The sequence below is a fragment of the Triturus cristatus genome, chromosome 4_1 (assembly GCF_964204655.1).
Source record: "Triturus cristatus chromosome 4_1, aTriCri1.1, whole genome shotgun sequence".
In the NCBI taxonomy this organism is placed as follows: Eukaryota; Metazoa; Chordata; class Amphibia; order Caudata; family Salamandridae; genus Triturus; species Triturus cristatus.
Window position 1 is genome coordinate 821,012,330 of NC_140585.1, and position 19,794 is coordinate 821,032,123.

General features: G+C 51.1%; 1 protein-coding gene across 2 annotated transcripts in view; it reads right to left on the reverse strand.

The window, feature by feature from the left end:
• CPM (carboxypeptidase M) overlaps positions 1–19,794 on the reverse strand; it is a 283,079-nt gene that overhangs the window by 111,659 nt on the left and 151,626 nt on the right. The gene's annotated exons all lie outside the window — the stretch shown is intronic.

Consider the following 19,794-nt stretch of genomic DNA (forward strand, 5'->3'; position numbering starts at 1 on the left):
TGGAGCAGGACCAGACTCATTTGCATGTGGGTGGGTCTAATCTGAGGTGGCATGGTGGGCAAAAAACATTGGGCTGGAATGATACTTAAATGATTACCAATAGCAAGACAAAGTACAAGCATTCTTCCCATCACCTTCTGTGTGCTTGGTGTAACACCCTAAGTGGCTTGGGTATGCCCCGCCTTGGGTCCCTTGCTCACTATGCCACTGGAACAAAGATGCACCCGACTGAAGATGGCCAATTATGCCGAAACTGGTCTTGGGGTGCTTGTGTTCTGGCTCAGAGAGGACCTGGCTTGGCAGTTCGGACTGTACTGTTCCTTTTGGAGCAGAACCAAGGCTGCTTTAAATATAACTGCCCTAGTCTGAGGTGGCATGGTTGTCAAAACCACAGTGGATTGGAATGCTACCCTGGGCGATTGTCTTTGGTTAGACAAATTGCAAGTGTTCCTCCCATCAGGCTTTTGCATTTGTTTCTCTATTTAATTTAAACCATGTTTGCATACAATTAAACCTAGCTGTCCTTGTCCTTCTGGGGTCATATTACATTAATATGGCTCAAAGAACAGAGGTTGCACTGGGTGGTTGCACCCGCTGCGAACCGGAACTGGGTGGAATGTTACAATCATAATATGTGCTTGGGACAGTGCATTAGGACAGCGAAGCCTGAAAGGCAGAGTGGTAGTCTGTACCTGCTAGTTTGCCTTTTAGTGCAAGGGGAACATTCTGCTTTCTCAGGGGGGGGCATGGTTTCTCACCACAGGTGGGTAAACTATGTGACTATACACCCCCATTCCTGGGGGTTCCATGAACCCTATGTAACTCCTCCCAATGGGACACCGTTTGGAGTGCCAGCTCATGTGTATTGCACAATCAGTGCACCTCCCAATGGCCTGCCTCTGTCATACTGCATGGGTGCATGACAAAGGTGGTCCCTCGTTTGCAAGGGGCCACAACCTCATGCAAATAAGATACATTCTCCTTGGCATCATGAAGGTGCAAAATGTGCACTTATTCCATCTATACTAGTGAAGGGGTTTTACAAGAGTCTGTACCTCTTTTGTAACACCAAAGTGCCCCAGTGACACAAAGAACACATGCAAATGCCTATTGTGCCACAGGGCACTTTGTGTAGCACAACCCCGGTGTGATACCCGTCAAGTCAGTTCAAATAAAACTTAAAGAACTTGATTGAGAGGAGAGTGAAATTGAAAAAATGCCCAAAAATATGTGGTACCATAATTCTGCCAGAAGTGGAGGAACCCCTTGTCATTTGGCTGTAAAAGTGCTGGCGAAGTTTTTGGCTGAAATCCCAATGACAGATTTTCTACTAATCTTCTACAGTGGCATTCATGTAAAAATATGGATTTTTTTACTCCACCCCTGTGGTGGAGGTGTGGGATTTCAAAGCGTCTGATATGGTATTTCTGCTAGGAATCATTAAAACCATTGGGTTTAAGAGTTTATACATATTATTGCTTCTTAGAAGGGGGAGCCACAATGAAAAGTGAAAACGCTGGCTAAGTGGAGAAGAAAGAAGACTAATCCTCAAATCTACGCCAATTTCCTTTATTGAAGCGGTGGGTATCTCTGTAAAAAAATAATCAAACATTTTGCCATACCTCAGCAAACTCAAGGCGCGGATGCAAAACATCTACTGTAGATAGGTTCACACTCTACTTAGAGAAACTACACCAGTGTGCTATACACATTTTTATGGTCTGTGGAGTACATCTGCCTTGACGTTGTCCACATCCCCTCTCTCTGACCTTCTCGCCAATGATATTATGCTCTATCTGGCCAGTTTTTTTGCATTATTTTGGCTCTTATTTTCCACTATAAGTTCTCTCGTATATGATGTAAGCAGAGAAATAACCTAATCGTGAGAATGTCAGTGGGGCGGATCACAGAGGTAACCAAAGTGGTCAGATTACGTCAGGGTATCAGCTCTGGTGTCCTGATTACTTGGCGGTAATCCTCATTACTCTTAGTCCTACCCATCCTTGACCCAGTCATAAAACATGAGGTAACATTTACTGACAGGAAAAAAAAACATGAAACGCTTGCTAACTCCACCCACCCTCCTACCACGGACTATAATAGTATATCCAGAACTAAGCAAATCCTGACATACCGAGCACAACAAAGGCCTGACACACGGAGGGTGGGTGGCAAAGATGACTGTGTCGAGGATGAGTCGCACAAAGAGTAATCAGGACATTATCTCTCTGCCTCTTGTCCTCAACCTAGTCATAAACCATGAGGCATACCAAAGCAGACCCCTCCAACATGAAGGACTTTGGCACACCAGCAGAAACAGAAGCACACAACAGTGGACCTTAATGGCATGAAAACAACTCATTGAGGAGCAGCAGGCTCCACAGTACGCAGAACACCACACCCAAAATTCAAAAGGTCACCCAGAGCGCAAATCAACCTGTAATGTCGAATATTGATAGAGGCAAAAGCCCAAGTCCCAGCACGACAGATCTCATCCAAAGCCACCCCATGAAAGGCGGTCCAGGAAGTCGAGACCCCAGTGGACCAAGCCTGGACTCCTGAAGGACACGGCAAATCAGATCCCTGATAAGCTAAAGAAATAGCAGACTTGATCCAATGACCCTGGGTCAGCTGAGAGCCAGCTTTCCCACAGCCAGCAGACCAAAAGTCACAAACAGACTGTCAGAAGCACGAAAAGCAGCAGACCTGCCCACATACAAAGACAAAGCATGCTTCACATCCAGAGAGTGCAACAAGTGTTCCTCAGGAGAAGAGGTGAAGGGTAGAAAGAAGGAAACACCAACTCCTGAGGCATATGACATTTTCGGAAGAAACCCACGACCCAAATGCAAAATCACAGCATCCTCCACAAATCTCAAAAAAGGGGGAGAACAACGCAAAGCAGAAAGTTCCCTCAACCTCCGAGCTGAAGTGATTGCCACCAGAAAAGCCACCTTATAAGACAAGAACTTGACATCCACAGTCAACAAAAGCTCAAAAGGAGAGTACTGAAGAGCATGAAGGACCAAAGAAAGATCCCAGGTAGGCACCGAAGACCAGCCAGCAGGGGAGGAGAGAGAAAAGCTCCGGAACAACCGGGACACTAACAGACCATCGGCAGAGGACAAAGAAGCCAAATCCCAGAAGGCTCTGACAGCCGCCCACTGGCCCTTCAGGATAGACAGAGCGAAACCCTTATGGTACCAATCCAAAAAGAACCGCAGAATCTCAGAGACAGAACAAGAAGTAGAGGACAGACCACGAACAGAACATCAGCCGTCGAATGAAGACCAATGCTTAGTATAAGAAGACAAAGTGGACTTCCTACGTAAACCCTGCATCACCGAAATAATGTGGTCAGGCAAACCCCACCCACCTAGCCACAGCCGCTTAACCTCCAGACCGCTAAGGTGAGTGGGGCCATCAGGGCAGGAGAGGAAGGTCTCAGAGGAGAGGGATGCTGCTGCAAGATTTAAGGAGGACCAACCGCCAGACTCAACAACAGCTGGAACCAAGACCTCCGGGCCAGTGAGGGAACACAGCCACCACATGTGCCCCCACCCACTGGATCTTCAACAGGAACGCAGGAATGAGGGGAAAAGGAGGGAAGGCATACAGTATTCAAGGAGGCCACATGAGGGACAAGGCCTCCACACCCTATGCTCCCTGTTCTGGAATCCGGGAACAAAAGAGAGGCAGGAGAGCATTGGTCCTGGAAGCAATAAAGTCCAAACTGGAGTCCTGAATCACTGACAAACCAAGCCGAACACCCTGGGAGAGAAACACAGCGTCAGAGAGGAGGGAAACCAGTGACTCAGGGCATTAGCCAACACATTGTCAGTGCCTGACGTGTTGATCTGAATTGGCCTGGAGATGCAGCTCTGCCCAACTCGCTACTGCACAGGCCGCAAGAGTCAAAGAATGACTTGAGTACTGCCCTGATGAGCCACATAAGACACAGTGCTGTCGGACCACACAAGGACATTGCAACCCAACAGACAAGCCTGGAATTACTGAAGGGCCCTCTCCACAGCCAATAGCTTCCTCCATTTGGAAGAGTGCATGGTTTCCGACCACAGCCAACGTGCCTGCAAAGTCTACCGACCCAGAGTCGCACCACCATCCCTGGCCACTGGGATCTGTCGTCAGAACGTCAGGTGGCACAGGATGCAACCACATGCCCCGGGAGAGGTTGGATGCATTCATCCACCACTGCAGGCTGTACACCACATCTGGAGGGACTGGTACCATCAAGGACAAATCCCGAACAGGATAACGAACAAAGCAGTGAAGATGCCACAACAAGGGACGAAGATGAAACCTGGACCATGGCACCGTGAACAACGGGGCCTTCATGTACCCCTGCACCTCCATCAAAAGAAGCAGCAGGCGTGAGGGAACAGATAACAGAGCCCCTAACAAAGACAGCAGATGCTGGATCCGGGTGGTAGGCAGGAACACTTTGCCCAGAACAGAGTCGAAGTCCACCCCTATAAAATACCTCCTGATGGCAGGTTGAAGGTGGCACTTCGAAAAATTCAGGAGGAAGCCGTGACTCTCGAGCGTACGTATAGTCAAAGACAGATGTTGAGACATCACCAGGGTACAGGGGGCTTGCAGCCAGTCGTACAGGTACAGAAACACAGAGACATCCAGGAGGTGCAGGTGAGCCACCAGGGGAGCCACCACCTTGGTAAATACCCTGGGCAAGGAATGCAGACTGAAAGGGGGACACAAAACTGCCAATGATGACCCTGCAGGGAGAAGCGCAGAAACTTCTGGAACCCCAATGCTACAGGCACATGCAGATATGCATCCTGAAGATCCAAGGTAGACATCACACAGAGGGCTTGAATTAACAGGATAACACATTGCAGGGTCTCCATCTTGATTGGGATCTTCCGGACAAACCTGTTCAGAGGCCTGAGGTTGATCACAATTCGGAAACCCCTTGTAACCTTCAGGGCCAGAAAGATGATTGAATAAGTGCCTCCACCCCACTCCGACCTCAGAACAGTGACGATTGGCTTCTTCAGGAACAGCAGTTGAACACCTTCCAACAGAGCACTCTGACGGGGAACATACTCGGAATCGGAGTGCGAATTGTGCCACTGGTCCAGGCCACCAGGAATTTGAGCAGTCTCCCACCAAAATCGGGTAGCAGGACCTTGGAAGGCGGCATAGTCAGGAACGCTGACTACCAGGACTGGCATCCGGATGAGGCTTCCTCTGAAATTTCCCCTGGAAACCTTTCCCTGGGGCCTTCTGGTTCCTGAAGTTACTCCTCTGCTGGGGTGAAGGGTGACGAAAAGAGTTCGCAGAGGAAAAGAAAGCCTCCTTGTGCCACTGTTGCATCTGAAAGGAAAAGGTATGCTCCACTCCTTAAAAACCTTATGCAACTTCTCCTCAAGGCCTTTACCAAAAAGTCATGGACCAGTAAATAGCAGCCTCAAAGCCATGGAACACTGAGCAGCATTTGTGTGCCAACCCTTCAGCAGCAAATTACACCTGGCTGCAATGGAAGTACCACAGGATAAAGCTGGTGCCCTAACAGTCAAACGCAATGTCAGAAAGAAACTCAGCCTGACATTCCATGGACTCCAACAACTCAGGACGCTGGCCACCGTCCTGGATCATAGAGAACAATGTTTTGAAGTTCGACAATAAAGACTGCGCCACATAAGCACCATATACCACTGCACGAATGGCAAGATGAGACCCCGCATAAGCCTTCTTTAGAGAGGCATCAACCTTCTTATCCATTCCATCCTTCAGTACATTATCCTCAGCCATGGATGGACGCCGCACCAGACTGGCCACAATAGAGACCCCATGACCCGGCTCAAGAATAGTATCCTCCATGTTTCTCAAGGGGTATAGTTTAGACATGAAGCAAGGCATCATGATGCGATCGGGGTCCTTCCATTCCTTCAAAAGAACGTTCATCACAAATGGATGAATGGGCAAGGTTTTGGTAGGCACCTTCCGAAATTGGGGCAAAACCATGCCCATTGATGTGCATCTGGGAAACCAATATTGTCACTCACATGGGAAAGAAGATCTGGTAACATATCCTTAGAGTTATTTTCCCCTTAAGGTCCACAGCACCCAAGGAGGACTCATCAGAAGGATCCAAACTGGAAATGTCCAAGTAGAGGCCGTGCCCCCCTCCAGAGCGAACACCAGCCAACTCCTTTACTTGCGTCATAGCAGACAAGGTCTCCAAAGTTAACTGCCTCAGCCTGTCGTCATCACCCGCTTTACTCTTCTTGAAGGGAGGGGCTGAATCATTACCCCCTCCCCCCGGAGGAGAAGGAAGAAGAAAGTGTAGAGCAATATCTGCGCTTAGAAGAATGCTTTCCCATACTGTCTCACAGACAAATGACAGCAGAACCACCCTGGAGTGCAGTATTAAATATAGATAAACCAGAAGCAGAGAAAACTGCTTCCAACCAGTACCCCCGCACACGTACAACAAACAGCAATAAAACTAGCTGAAAACACCGCCCGTAGTACTAACAGAATGCAGGGGTGAAGCTACCACATACTGCTCCAGCTTCCCCAAGCAGCCCGCCCACACAGCAGGCGTGGATCCATGCTGCCTGGGTATCGCACCCCTGGGAGAAACCCAGAGACTCATCCCTTCAGAACACACTGGCTCCCAACCGTGCCGCACATAGAAGCAGGTCAAGCCACGACCGGCAATCTGCAACGCGGCCCACTCTCAGTACCGTGGGCCGCAAAGCTAAAGACCCCAGCAGGAGCTGAGACAGAGACGGGCCCAGAGCAGTAACAGGCAATGTGGAGCCCAACCAGCTACAGCAATGCAACAGGGGTAACAGGGAAACGCTGACCGGGAGCCCAACCAAGCCCAGCAAGCAGGGCTCCCAGCAGCGAAACATACTCACGGGGTCCAGGAGACCAACCAAGCATCCCGACCACCAGGAGCTCCCACGACGGTCCCCAGGCACTCCTAGAGCCCAGCAGAAGGAGAGGCGCGGAAACAACACACCAAAGGAGGTAAAAGTCTGGCAGTAACCTCAGCGTCCCCTGTCCAAATCCACCGACAGGAAACAAAACAGGAAGTGTTTTGCTCTGCCTATAGTATTATAGAATGGGTGGATTTAGCAAGCGTTTCCTGTCAGTGAATTATTACCTCATGTTTTATGAGTTGTTGGGGTGCTGACAAATTCCTGCACCTACTAAAAGAGGTACAGGGTGCTCAGCACCTTATTAGGAAGCAGGGTGAATCTCTTCAGCTCTAAGGGCCTGTAAAAGCAAAATGTAAATAACACAATAATAATAATAAAAACAGATCAGCAGTAGCCTTCTCTGGTGTCTCTTAAGATGCACTCTGACCAGTGATTTCACAGCATGATGACAGAGGGACTGGAGTTACAGGTGGTTTGTTTTGTTCTTTTACCCTAACGAAATTGTTGCTATTTTTCTTGCCAACGGTGCTTCCCATTTGTAGAATGCTATATTCTGCCCTAGGTTTCTCAACCATTCCTTGGTCAAGGACTGCCCATGCCTCTTCCCCCCTAAAATGGCTGTCGCCAATCGTATGGAGACAATGTGCTTTAGACAGGGCTTGTTTCTAAACACTTGTCCACAGTGTGGAAAAACCAGGAAAATAATGCTTTGAAGTAGTTGACAACGCCTATCATCTTTTGAAAAAGTGTTACCAGCTAAATGTGCTCTAAAATACAATATTTTGCACTACATTTCCTACAGTTTCTGGTTACGAAGTTCACCAACCCACGTAAAGTGGTTTTAAATAATAAAATGTACCGTTAAATATAGGAGTGTAAATCGTATTTACATAACTTTTATCATATTTAAAGATCCCCACCATGTTAGATATCATTTTGTACCAAAGTGCTTCCACCAACCAGGCGGAAGCACTTTCAACAAAACGGAAATGTCGACTGCCCGCCACCTCTTGGCAGATCTGCCATTTTTCTTGTTCTGCACAAACATCTATGCAATTAGGGTGTTTTAGAAAACAGGAAAGATCAATGGCACTGACACGCAGGGTGTTCTCTTCGTGCTTGTTGGGGCATCTAATGATTTTCCCTACCCAGGTACACCATGCCCTGCCATGTGAGAAAGAGGCAGGGAAATCTGTGCTGGGTGGCCACTCCTACAACGGGCAGGCCATTTAGCACACTAAGGGGTCAATTTACTAAGATTTAATGCTGTGTTTAAATCACAAAAGTGACACAAAACAACACTAAGAGGCCCATTAGTATAGCGGGAGGATCCGCCTGCTAAAAAACACCGCCCGCTTCATAATTCCCCCCGCCACATTACCATGGCGGGTGGGACCCCGGCAGACAAAAAGACCATACACCGGTTTTCCGCCCAGTCGCAGAGTCGACCGGGCGGAAAAGCAGCTAACATGGTGGTGGTGTCAGGGAGAAACCGCCATCCATATTAGCTTACATGCGGGGATGTGCCTTGCCGCCACGGAAAGGCAGGCGGTCTTTGCCATTGGGGGCCCTTAGCCGGCCCCCAGGGATTCTGGGGGCTGGGGGGTGCACATGGGGGGTACCTATGGTACCCCCCTGCAGTTCCATGCACAACATAGCAGGCACCGCGCGGTGCATGGAAGTGTATGACATGCCTTCCTGGCATTGCGGCGGGCTGTGCTGAGAGCACCGCCCTCCGTAATGTTAGGAATGCAGGATGTGCCCGCCAGTGTGGCGGGCGCATCCCAATTTCTGCAACGGGACCCCCGCACCGATGGCGGGTGGTCCCATTCCCCGACAGGATGGCGGGTGGACAAAGTCCACCTGCCATCCTGATGACCCTCTAAATCTTTTGTTATGTATGGAAAATCCCTTGAAAGTAATAAGCTTAGCGCTAAGGAGGCACACCATGGGTGGTGCATGCATTCCTATGCAACCATCCAAGGTTTGTGATGCTAAACCCTATTTACTTTAAAAAAAAAGTAGACATGGTTTAGCACCAGAAAATAGTGCCCATTTGAGATAGGCGCTTTGAAGGAGACATGCTTTTTTTCTCCTTTATTCACTATACAGCACACATACAAAGTGGGTAAATGTTTAAAGTTAGTCTAAGCACAGTATTTTGTACTGGAAGGCTACCCTTCCAGTACAAAACCTATGCTAGACTTACGGAGACACCCTTACACTATGGTGCAAAGGTGTATCCATGGCGCACTGCCGCACATTTCTGCGCCGGCGTTAGGGCAGGAGAGTGCTATTTTTCTGTAAATATGGCGCTCTCCTGCTCTCTCCTTCTCATGCAGCGCAACATTTGCGGCTGCTGCACTGCGCTGGTGAGAAACTGGTAAATCTATCCCTAAAGGTGGCAGACCTGTGGTGGGTTCGCTAATCCGACCACGGATCTCCCACCTCTAAATGGGTCTTGGGAATGAGATGTTTGGCTGAGGAGGTTTATAGCAGAGTTCCCGGGGGCCAAATCCTAACAGACCCCCGTAGTCAGTACTGTCTGCCTTCAGGATCTTTTCCAGTGTGCAGCTTCTCGTTGTGGCACATGCGCATTGTGTGACTGAGTCACAGCTTGTGTACTGACTTGATGGCAGACTTTAGTCTTTGCTGGTGGGTAGACTGGAAGAAAGGGGAGATAAATGGGCCTTGTTTATTCCATTCAACATTAGCTCCTTCCTAAGGCATGCCGAAACAAGAGCGCCCTCAATGTGATGATGTAAAACAGGCCTTTCGTCGTAATAAAGCCGCACGAAACGGCTTTTCGAAGATTATCATCAACACGAGACTGTAGTATCGCGAGAGACGATGGGGCAGCCCACGCCTCTCGCTACAATAGGGGGAAGGTTTGGCAGCAAACACCCCCATATATGAGTCAGTATAAGTGGGCTCGACGGAGGTCGAGACCACGTGATTAAAAGTAATAAAAAGCCCAGGGCTCTGGGCGGCGGTCAGTTCCTGACTACCAGTTAATATTACACCTGTGTGCTGCGTGTTTATTTGTGCTGTGGGCCCCGCGACCCACGATATTACACTGGCGACGAGGGTGGTGTGCCTCTGAAACCGCCGTGCCTCCTGCCTGCTAACTCTACACACGCACCTGTTGCCGTGCAAGCCCCTGCTGGTCTACCGCGCTCAGCGCGAGTGTGTGCCGGAGTCCCTGTCCGCTGCGGAGTCCTCACAGCGGCCCCGCTGCAACATCGAAGAGCGCCTACAGCGACATCCTCACAGGGAGGCGGAAAGCGCGTGTGCCAGTACCCCTTGACACGCGTCTGGACGCGGTGAGTGCTCGCGTGCTCTCTGCTGCCCCCTTTGGCCGCGTGGTGTCACTGCGCTCCTGATAGAACTGTGGCACGTTCTCACCTGGAGTTTACCCTGCCTGGGAGACGCGCGCTGCAAGCGCACATGCAAAGCCTCCTGCCCTGCATCTCCAGCCACCAGCCTACACCAATAAGCCCAGGAGCAGTTTAAAAGCACGTCAAGGGATCCCACCCCTCGAAGCACTCCTGCCCACCAGTACCACACGGTGCCATGCCACCACACCTCAGGGTCCCGCACCCCCCTCTGGCACAGGAACTGCTGCACGCCCCACGCTCATGTGCTCTGGCTGTGGGACGGACCCAGCCGCCTGCAGAGTGCATGCCCCGTCGAGGCCCCGGTACAAACTCCTACTGGTCGGCCTCCGGTATTCTTACCGCTGCCTGGTGTTTTGAGAAGACGTCCTCCTTCCGTCAATGCTTCGGTGACGCACAGTTGCTGCAGGTTAGCCATACTGTGCCCTTGGAGTTGCTTGCAGCGGTGCCACCATGACTACCGTCTCACCCCTGGAGCCGTTCGCCGTCACAGGTCCGCCCCCTTCCCAAGCTGCACGTTGGAAGGAATGGGTAGAACGGCTGGAGACATTCTTTGAAGCTGCGGAAATTAAAGAGCGACGACAGCACTCCATGCTCCTTCACCTGGGTGGCGCGGACATCCATAAAATAGCGAAGACGGTCCACGAGGCGGGACCCCCGAAGACCAATGCCGCGCTGCGGGATGCCATCGCTGCGCACTTCGAGCCGTATGCAAACTCAGACTACGAGCGGTTCCTTCTCCGCCAGGCGAAACAGCTCCCAGAAGAATCGGTTGACGTATTCTACGCTCGACTCAAGGAGTTAGCAAGCACGTGCACCCTGCCTGATGAAGACGATGAGGTGCGGGCACAGTTCATCCAAGGTTGCGCATCCTCAAAACTGCGTGAACACGTCCTGGAGGAGCACAACATGCCGATGAAGGACATGCTGACCCTGGGACGCTCCAAAGAACTGTCCAAAGCCAGAGCGGCCCATATGGAACTGAAAGCCCCAGCAGCGATCAAAGAGGAACCAGTGTGTGCGATTCAATCCAATCCGCGAGGCCCAAGGCAGAGGCCCAGAAAACCATCAGCCCAGGGACCTGGACAGAGTCCTAAGATCCGCCTCTGTGGATGGTGCGGAGGCCCGCTCCCTCACGACGGCGCGTGCCCGGCTCAAGGAAAAACATGCAGTGCCTGTGGGAAAGTCAATCATTTCTCCAAAGTCTGTCGCTCAAGACCCTCGAGGCGGTCGCAAGGCCCAACTTCGCACAACGATTTCCGCCAGTCAGCCAAAATCTACGTGTCCAGGGAGGGGTCAGGATTCCTCCTCGGCTGTCGCACAGCCCAAGAACTGCGCCTCATCCAGTTTGCTTTTGCGGTACAAGCGCATGATTTGGACAAGTTGATATCAGAGTTCGCACCCCTCTTCGACGGGATCGGGGCCTCAAAGGCCCAGCAGTTCGTCTACATATCGACAGATCAGTAGCCCCGGTGGCTCTCAGACACAGGAGGATTGCCTTCCACCTCCGACCAAAAGTGGAATCAGAACTCCGCATGCTGGAAGCAGCTGGCATCATTGAACGGGTGAGTGGCCCCACCCCATGGGTATCCCCCATCGTGGTCGCGAAGAAACCAAAGCAGCCGGACGCTGTCCGCATATGCATTGACATGCGAATCCCGAACCTCGCCATCAAGCGGGAACGCCATTTGACACCCACGGTGGATGATATCATAGGCGAGCTCGCAGGGTCAAAGTGGTTCTCGAAGATGGACCTGCGGTCGGGGTATCATCAGGTCCCACTCCACCCAGAATCGCGTCCGATCACGACTTTCTCCACCCATGCCCGCCTGTGGCGTTACAAACGCCTTAACTTCGGGATCATCAGCGCAGCCGAAGTATTCCAAAACATAATCAAAACTGTCCTGCAGGGGTTAGAAGGGGTGCTCAATGTGAGCGATGACATTCTGGTCCATGCCCCCTCCCTAGAAGAGCACATTGTCCGCCTCAACGCAGTGTTCACACGCCTGAGAGACCGCGGCCTCACACTCCACAAAGAAAAATGCGAATTCCTACGCAGAGACATAAGTTTCTTTGGATATCGATTTTCGGACAGAGGCATCGGGCCGGATCCCGCCAAAGTCAAGGATGTTCAAGAAGCGCCATCCCCCACATCAGTGACCGGAGTCCACAGTGTTCTAGGAATGGTCACGTACTGTGGCCGGTTCATCAAGAACCTATCAGATCTGACGGGCCCGCTGCGAGAGCTTACAAAGACCACTGCCCACTGGACCTGGGGCCCAACACAAGAGCAAGCGTTCCAGCAAACCAAAGCTGCGCTATCCGCTGACACAACCCTCGCATACTTTGACCCGCGCCATGATTCCCAACTGGTCGTAGACGCCAGCCCTACTGGTCTGGGGGGCGTGTTGGTGCAATGCCAGAGTTGTGGAGACTGGGCGCCAGTAGGCTATGCAAGCAGAACTCTAACGCCTACTGAACTGCGCTACTCACAAATTGAAAGAGAGGCCATAGCTATCCTGTGGGGGTGCCGCCATTTCCACATCTATCTATACGGCCACCCGTTCACGGTCAAAACCGACCACAAGCTGCTAATTCTGCTGTTCCTAGGCTCATCATCCCGGCCCCCTCCACGGATTGAGAAGTGGATACTGCAACTACAGGAATTCCAGCTGAAGGTGGAATACCGTCCCGGCACGCGGAACCCTGCAGACTTCCTATCGCGGCATGCCCGGCCAGTCACCCCTCCAGAAGCCGAAGAAGCAGCTGCCACCGAAGACTATGTATGGATGGTAGTCGAACGATCTCGACCCCTCCCAATGTCATTGCAAGAAGTCATAACGGCCACCCAAGACGACGACTGCCTCCAAATGGCAATACAAGCAGTCGGCTCCGGAGACTGGCAGCTGCTCCAAAACCCGTCACCCAGGCACACTGCAACAGCTCAAGCCACGCTAAAGTCGCTACACCAGGTCCGGCACGAGTTGTTGGTGTCGGCTGAAGGGTAGCTCCTGCGTGGCCCGCGATTAGTCCTACCGGCGAGCCTCACCAAACAAGCGGCACTCCTTGCTCACGGAGCGCATCAAGGGATCGTCAAATCCAAGAACCGACTTCGGAGCAAAGTGTGGTTTCCAGGCCTAGACCATCAGCACTGCCTGGCATGCCTCGCCACGAGCCTCCCAAGCAGACCAGCACCGGTGGTCACCGAAGCAAGTCCCAGCAGCCCATGGGATAGAGTCAGCGCGGATTTCGGTAGCCTTCCAGGCGGGCGACACATGCTAGTAATTGTTGATGACTTCTCTAGATACCCTGAGGTAGAGTTCATCTCCTCCACGTCCGCGGCAGAAGTTATCCCCAAGCTCGAAAAGGTGATAGTCACTCACGGGCTGTTTGGAGAACTCCGAACTGACAACGGACCGCCGTTTACCAGCATGGAAATCGACGAGTACCTAGCATCCCATCGGATAAAACACCACAAGATCACGCCTCGGTGGCCCCAGGCCAACGGCGAAGTAGAGCGCCTAATGCGAACATTGAACAAAACCATACAGATCGCGTTGTCTGAGAGACTTCACCTGGAGCGAGCTGTGTATCAGTTTCTCCGCGAATACCGACTCACCCCACCACAGGCATATCCCCGAGCCGCCTGTGTTTTGGCCGAACAGTCACCGACACAATTCCCCATCACTCTACATGGGAGAGAGCTGAAAATCCTCCGAATCTATCAGACCTCAGGCGAACAAAGACTAACGAGGTGGCATCTCAGAGGAGACGCGCAATAGAGAGCCCCATCGCTGTGGGCGATCAGGTACTTGTGCAGAATCGACACCCCGGAGGAAAGTTCCGGACACCGTTCAAAGGAAATCCATGGACTGTCACTGCCGTCAAGGGTACCATGGTGACCGCTCTGAGAGTTTCCGAGACTGTGACCCGCAATGTGTCATTCTTTAAAAAGGTCCCTCCGACAGAAGAATGCGGCCCAGCGAGTACCCCTGATCCAAGCGAAACGCCTCGAAGGAGACCTGCAAGTCCGAGGAGCAGAAGGGCTGAGCTGGAACAACCAAGCCCCACCGTTTACTCACCCGGCCCACCATCTCCAGAACGAGAGCATAGTGGAGTTTCCATTCACAGTTCAGCTGGCCAGCCCCCAGACTCGCAACTGCGGAGCAGTCAAGGCCGGTACAACCTCCGGCCCTGCCCCAAGCTCTCCCAGAAGTACAAGGACTATGTGACCAGTGGCTAGTCGGCGATCAGGCGTCGGATCGCAGCCAGGGTGAGCAGTTGCCGCCAGCAAGACTGTTTCATTTTATTGTAACTCGACCGGTAGCCAACGGTCAGGACTGGAAGCGAATGTTTATGATGTTTATGTTAATTTCATTGTTGTCTCCTGGTTAAGGAGGAATGTAGTATCGCGAGAGACGATGGGGCAGCCCACGCCTCTCGCTATGATAGGGGGAAGGTTTGGCAGCAAACACCCCCATATATGAGTCAGTATAAGTGGGCTCGACGGAGGTTGAGACCACGTGATTAAAAGTAATAAAAAACCCAGGGCTCTGGGCGGGGGTCAGTTCCTGACTACCAGTTAATACTACACCTGTGTGCTGCATGTTTATTTGTGCTGTGGGCCCCGCGACTCACAATATTACAGAGACAAAGAGGCACGGGGTGTGAGTGCAGAGGAGCTCAGATCTCCTGCCAACCTCCCACATCACCACAGAGGAACAAGAGGCAGCAAGGCACGGTGCTGCTGTCTGCGCCAGGCAATTACCTGGCAGAATCAACCACACCCCAAGATACATCGAGAGAGTCCGAGGGAAGAAAGGTGAAGGAATGAAATGGCAACAGTTGGGCGCATAGTATCTACTGTAACTCTACTTTGAGGGAATGCCTGTTATTCTCTTTGCATTTTTATTTTTAATTAAGATCGCTGTTATTAGGCTCCAGCGGAACAAAAGTGCATTATTCAAAATGCCATTCTTCTGGAACCAGAGACAGACGATATAAATCACTTCTATTAATACAACAGAACTACCAAGGACTTACTACGATATTACAATGAGGTACTTTATGAATGAACATTACATATTTATACATTTAATGGTTTTATGGCAGAGCATTGCCTAGTGATTGTTGCTTTTCATCCCAGAGTTGCGCCCACAGCAAGAGTTCACAGCGTTAGCCGGCGAGCTCGTGCCCAGCTCCACGTCTATCTCTCTTCCTCTCCCCTTGCGTGTCAGACCGCCTGACCCGGCTGATTTGGCCACTTGCCCGTATTCCATTTTGGATCAACATCAGGTCTTGGGCCCACACTCTAGATTGTTCTGCCCCTCAGGCAAGCAGCTAGAGCTCTTCGCATTGCTTGACATTTGATTGCACCAACATCTATGGCAATCTTCGGCTCTGACTAACCTTGGTGGGCGCCGTGCCACGGGACCAGGAGCGCTTCGGCTGCAGAGTTATGTGGGTTTTGGGGGTGCACTGCGATGCCTAGAGGCAGGAGCTGCAGGAGAGGAGATGAGGTGGCTGGACAGGAAGGTGAGGCTGGTGAGGCTTGTGACTCAACGTGGAGTCGAGTTGAGCCCATCGTATATCCAAACAAAAGTTTTGTACCCAGAAGATTCCCTCCATGTTTCTCAATAGCTTCTGGGGGCAAAAGGTGGTAAGACTCCTAAAACGCACCTGGCACATTCAGGACTGTGCTTGTACTGACATAAGCATGCAAACATTGTTGCAGCAGTATCAATGCTTCACAGATTTGCATTAGCCATATCTCATCCCTCCACTCCTTTTCTGGTATTAGAAGCAGAGCATGGGGTCAGACTGTATGTTTGCTGCACACTTTCTCTTCCCATACCTCCTACTATTGATGGCATCACTGCACTTGTGCCTGTGCAGTGCCTGAATCTGTACCCACACTCGCCTCTTTGCTCTAGGTTGTTCGCTGTGCAGGATATCCATCATACTACTGTGCTCGTCCCTACCCTGGAGCTTGGGGTATTGGTTGGCCATGGTGTGGCTTTTCAGCCCTACAGCTAATTATTCTGTGTTACAGTGTATTACTATTGAGTATCGTATTATTGCAGGTGGAAAACGTGGCACAGCCAGTTCCCAAGTCCTTTTGTGTTTTCTTTCTTCGCCTTGTTTAGGACTCCAAATCCTAATATGCCTTTTTTTGCCCAATTTCCTTAATAACTACTAATTATTAGTTTTGCTCTATATGTGCCACTGTTTTAGATAGATTTCTTTCATTACATAACAAACTGACAACCAATATACTGAGGTTTGACGATTGACAAGCTGGACTCCTATGTATTTGCACCAAGAAGATTTTTAAGATTCCAAAAAAGGCTGTTGGTCTCCTTACCTTAAGCTTCTATAACAAATGCAATTTACGAATATTCATCTGAAGTCTTAGTAGATCCTAACGGCATATCAATACTGGTCAACCTAACAACCAAACCTAATTCCCAACAAATTTTCCCTTTGTGTGCCAATTGGTCAAGTTTCAATGAGAGCACAAAAGCCTCTGAGAACTGCTTAGAAATCCTGTGAATACTCTAACTTAACAAGAGACGAACAGACTGCACAGGTTGTCCAAGAGCCTACTGTAGCTACCCCGGATGCAGGCATGGGAACCTCGTATGACAGGCTAAGAGAAAACAAGAGTGCCTAGGAGGACCTATCCATAAATACGCTTAATAAATCATTATCATATAACCCCACCCCTGAGGTCCGCAGGAGTCTTTCCCTTTGCGAGCTCTTCCTCTCCAATCAATTACACCCTCCCAGATGGCTCATTCGTGAGAAGATCTGAGCCTCAGAACACTAAGTCTGCTGAGGGCTTGGCCACTCTGTAAACCAAAAGAGATGAAGTCAATGTGAGAAAGTGCCATCTTTCTTGCATGGTATGCCCCCACTTTTTGCTGAATTGCTAAATGTACTTTGACTGAGTGTGCCCTGGACTCCTGCCAATCAGGTGCCCAGGGCCTATGTTCCTTCCCTAAAAACCTAAAGCCCAAATTGGCAAACCCTGGCCACATGTCAGCCCCTGGTAAATGGTACCCTAGGTACCCAGGGCCTTGTGACCAGGGAAGGCCTCTAAGGGCTGCAGCACTCATTGTACCACCCTTAGAGGCCCTGTACCCTAACACACACACACTGCCCTTGCAGGCTGAGTGTCTGGGTACAAGACAAAACAAAGAGTCGACATGGCACACATCCCTGTGTGCCATGCCCACCACCTACACTGCCCTGGCATACATCAGCCACCCCTCTAGCTGGGTGCCCTATGCCAGTGGTGTGGGCACAGGAGCATGAGCCCTGTGCCCTACAGTACCCATGTCCATTCCTGGGCACTGTAAGTACAGTGCTGCCATTAAGGAGTACATGGTGCTGAGAGCTCATCAAACATGAACTCCACAGCACCATAATGGCAACACTGAAGACTGAGAAGTTTGGTATCAAACTTCTCAGCACATTAAACCTGCACTGATGCCAGTGTGGGATTTAATGTACCAAGCACCCCAGAGGGCATCTTAGAGATGCCCCCTGAAACCTATCCTACAATCCACGTCTGGTCTGGGAGGCTGCCTAGGCTGCCACACAGCAGACATGTTGCTGGACCCCTGGGTAGGAGAGCCCCTGCTCTCCTGGGCCTGCAACAATGCACATCCTGGGCGAGGTGCTCAATCTCGTCCCCCAGGATGGGCAGGGGGAAGCTTCAAAGGCATGCCGCCTCTGTGAGCTTCCCCAGGCCACTGGCATCCCGCACTCTGGCGGGAAGCCTGGCCGGAAACCCCAAATAAGGACAGGGGATGTGCCAGCCTGCCAACCCCACCCCTCAGGTGGGGGAGGCGAGGTGAAGTAAATCTCCGGGCGCTTGCCATCTTGAAGATGGGAGACCCTACCCAATCAGGACTAGGCTACTGCCCCCCTCCCGCAGGAGAGAGGCAGAATAGGGGGTGTACCCACCCCAGCACAGGGACCCATTCGTTCCTGCTCTACACCTACCTGTAACGCCCCTAAATCTAGTATTTAGGGGCACCCTGAACCTTCCTTCCCCAGATTCCAGATTCCAAAATACAAAGAAGAGCAAGAAAAAAGAAGACCTACCGTGCAGCTGCTAAGAAGAGGAAGACACCAACTGCTTTGGCCCCAGCCCTACCGGCCTGTCGACCCTCGAACCTGCTCCTGCTACAACCCGGCACCTCTTGTGGCTAGCAACCTCACAAACCCCAGAGGACCTGGCTACCTTTTGGCTCTAAGCACCTGGGACTCCCATGAGCAGAGGCTCTGCTCAAACTCAGCATATAATCCCTGGCATCAGCCCGGAACCGCGAACCCTGCACACTCTGCACCCGCCAAGCCTGGACTGTGCCGGATTGAACAAAGACCCCGAGGACGACCCCCCGGTGACTGTGACCCCGAGTCCGGCACCCAAGGACTTCCCTCGACTCTCCTGATGACGCCTGCAGCCTCAGAACCAGGTACCCCCCCAACCGCGATCAACAGAGGGTAAGATTTCCCGACACCAAAAGGCACCCCTGCACCCGGCGCCCTGCGGCCCCCTGTGCCCAACTCCTGGGTACCTACCTATCCTCCAACTACCCAACTTACCTCTCGAAGTGGTGGTGGCACCTGAAGAATCTTCGTCCCCAAGGTTGCAGTCTTTTTCCAAACAGGAGCTTTCCCATTGAAATCAATTGAGCGCCCGAAGGCTCAAAAGCACCCTGCACCCAGCCGCCCGAGTGGCCCTGGCAGTGTAACCTCTGCACCTATCTACTTCCCCATTTGCCCTGAGCAAGTGACCAGGAGCTCAGCTCCCACAGCCGCGTGGCCTGCTAGTCAGCAGCCACCAACCAAGGCCCCCCTGCCTCCCATAGGATAACATTGGGCCTAACTCACTCTGCACCCGGCTGCCCCAGCGCCGCTGAGGGTGTAACAACTGTACCTACCTGACCCTGGTAGACCCCGAGTCTGTGCCCAGAACCTTAACTCTGCCAGTCGAGTACTTACCCAAAAGCCGATAACTCAATTTTCTCCATAGGGTAACATTGACTGGTTTCTGCTGAAATTTCTTGTAAGTGTGGAGTTTTCAAAACTTAAAATATTCACCAAAAATTAGCCGAGTAACAAAAACGAAAATACTCACCTGCTATTAGGTGAGATCCCAGGGCTGGATCTTGGTGCCCAGCACTGACCCTGAAAAATATTCAAACCATATTTACCAGTAACCCAATTTTCTTCCATAGGAAATCATTGACTGTTTTTCTGTGAAATTTCTTCTAAGTGTCGATTTTTGTAAACTTCAAATATTCTTTAAAAATCGTACAAAATATGAAAACGTAATTACTTACCTGTTTTAGATAGAGGTCCCAGTACTGAGTCTAGGCACCCAGTACTGGATTACAAAAGTAACAAGAACATACTATACCTGCAACTTGAATTTTCTTCCATAGGGAATCATT